Raw genomic sequence first — 3,065 nt, forward strand, 5'->3', positions numbered from 1 at the left:
ACAAACTTCAAAACGCTACAGAATATTTACTATTGAATATTAATAAGATATTTTTTTATTAAAATTTTTCTTAAATTCTACTCTACAAAATAGCTATATTAGATTTTTTTTTTATATTTTATTTAAAATTTAAAAATAATTAATATTTTTAATAAAATGTAAAAAAATTAATTATTGAGATATAGCTATAGACCTAACGTATAACTATTATTTAAAAAAAAAATCAACTAAAAATATTAACTGGATCAAAAGTTATTTAAGTTGTCAGTGAGTGGTGGGCCACTCTGTATAAAAAATTTTCATCAGGGACCAAAATATACTTTTCTAAACCCATTTTTGAGCCTATTTCAAATTTGTAATTAGAGTTTCGCCTTATCGACTAAATCATAACAAAATCCTTTTAATTAATAAAACAAAAATGTATGTTTGATTATTAGGTTACGTTAGAATAATCAATAAATATATTTAAATTAAAAAAAACACCAAGAGTTACATAGAAATGATTACTAAAACTTCTATTCAAATAATTTATCACAATAAAAATAAAAAAAAAAAGTGAATTTAATAAAATGTTGAGTTTTTTTCATAAATTTACTGTTAATAATAACTATATAAGTTCCTAATCACATATCAATCTAAAAAATACAATATTTTATTTCACATAAAATTTTCTATTTAATAATATAAATTCTAAACTAGCAAGTTGAGTTAAAATTGTGTTTAAAAATTCATCATTTTAAGTTATAAACTTTCATAAAAATCAACTTAAAAGGTTAAACAACAAAGTTATAAATGTTATTTTGAATTGAAAATTTTGTACTAATTATTTTTAACATATTAAAAATAAAAAATAACTTGATAAAAATTCATTTTTTGTGTTTTTAATTATTAATTATCTCAAAAAAGAGGTGAAGGATTAAATTTAATTTCAGATTTGAATTAGCGTAAACATTTGGTTTAGCAATTTACATATTGTCTATGATCATTAAAAATATTTTTTTTTTAGTCATGATTTTACTGTGTATAGCAGTATAAAAAAAAATTATATACTCCTATTAATTTGGAGATATTTAGTTTAAAAAAATTTTGAAGTGGTCTTTTTTTACAGTAGCATAATTTTAAGAAAGCTGCTTAAATTGCTGGAATTAATGTTATTTCCAATATTTGTTGATTATAAGTTGATTATGATTAAAATTGTGTTCTTTTGACATATTGGTCATTAAAATTAGTCTAGTGAGGGCAAAAAAAAATGAATAACAAAAAAAAAATCATATAGTAAAATATTTTAATATGAATAAGCAATTTTTTTTCACATAAAGAGACTACAGTGATGGAGTCCTTAATATTCATTAAAGTTGTTCAATTTAAATGAGATAACAATCAAAAGGTAGAATTGTTTTCCATCTTAAAAATGAATTGAAAACAAAATGCAATAAGAATTATTATGTTAAGCGAGGTTCGAATTTTTTACCCATGTATTATTTTCGACGCAGCCACTGTGTAACACACAAAATTCTGCTAAAAATGACATTTTTAAGTTAGTTCAAAAATTTAAAGCAGGTTTTCTTAACTGTGAAAGCAAAATAAGTAAAATTTATTTATACTTAATGTAAGTTAGATTCATGTCAATTTTATAAAAAGTAGTGCACTTATATATAAGGTATTTTAAAATTAATAAAATTTGAATCTAAAAATATTTTAGCATATTTAATATCATTTTTAAGTAAGTCAGCCATTTGCACATACACCCAGAGAAAAACCTCGATCTATATAATAAATTCATTGTTCAATTTGATAAATATATCATTACTATTGAATCTATGATATATTTATCAATATGATGATTTTTTTTCTTATCTTGAACAATAATTATTCATAAGAATAATTATTTTGTTCGTATTAATAAAACATTATCATAAACCCTTGATAAAATTTCTCTATCAAAATTAATTGAGGTTTTTTTTTGGGTGTAGAAGATAGGTTGTCCAGATTTTTTTTTTTTCATTTTTTATTTATAGTACGTAACATAAGCTTTTATTTAAAATATGTTTAAAGATCGAAGAATTTCGGAACATTCTCAAAATTGAATTTGAAATAGTTGACTTTTGTAAAAATGTTGCTATTTTGAATCCCCCCTGTAGGCATATGTAAAATTTTTCATAAAATGATATCAAATAAAATAAAAATACCTAAGGTTTCTACATAAAAAGAAATTATTTTGATTTTATTATTCACCCATTTTTCAATAAGTTATAGCAGTTTTACAAAAAAAAGTGAAAAAAATTGGAACTTCCCAAAAATTTACAAACTATACAGTGTTATGATAAATATTTAAACGTTCTTTTTAATTTTTTCAGGATACCTTTTTAAATGTGTAAGTTTAAAATTTCATTTTTTATCAGGGTCATGAAAAACAGTTTGCTACTAAACTATCAAATGGTATTATTTCAAATGATTGTTTGGTAATTCTAAAATCAATGTTTGATTCAATCGTTGAAGAATCAATGTAGCATTATTTAAAGATATTGACTACTCGAAAAATTAAAAACATATAAAAGCTAAGAAATATTGAGTGATTCTTTCAATTATTTTAAAATAATAACATTTTAGGCTTTCGTAAGTTATATATCTCCATTTATCTGTTGTAAAATAATTTTTATGTTCATCGTTAAACCTTATAAAGATATCAATTTTATTTTTTCAAATAGCTACATACATAATTAACTAGCTTATTTAATAGATAATAATCTAATTAAGAAAGCCATTTTCTTATAAGACATAAAGGATGAACAAAAAAAAATTTTATAACAAATAAATGAAGATACATATATAATTAACAATAGCCAAAAAATTATTATTTTAAAAGAAATTTAGTCTTAAATCTTTATCACTTTTGAAGCTAAAATTCATAAAAATATTATTACTATAAGAGAAATTGAGTGGCTAGTATGAAAAGTATCACCTTGTATAGAGTCAACCTGTAGACGTTGATCTATAGAATTAACTAGATAATTTTGATAAAGTAATTGATAATTAGAAACAGAATGCTTTACCAAAAAAAAAAA

The 3,065-nt window shown here is 21.0% G+C and overlaps 1 protein-coding gene across 1 annotated transcript in view; it reads left to right on the forward strand.

Moving 5' to 3' along the window:
* LOC126901038 (netrin-1) overlaps positions 1-3,065 on the forward strand; it is a 68,633-nt gene that overhangs the window by 54,603 nt on the left and 10,965 nt on the right. The window lies entirely within an intron of this gene.

Source organism: Daktulosphaira vitifoliae, unplaced genomic scaffold (genome assembly GCF_025091365.1).
Source record: "Daktulosphaira vitifoliae isolate Bord-2020 unplaced genomic scaffold, ASM2509136v1 Scaffold_1, whole genome shotgun sequence".
In the NCBI taxonomy this organism is placed as follows: Eukaryota; Metazoa; Arthropoda; class Insecta; order Hemiptera; family Phylloxeridae; genus Daktulosphaira; species Daktulosphaira vitifoliae.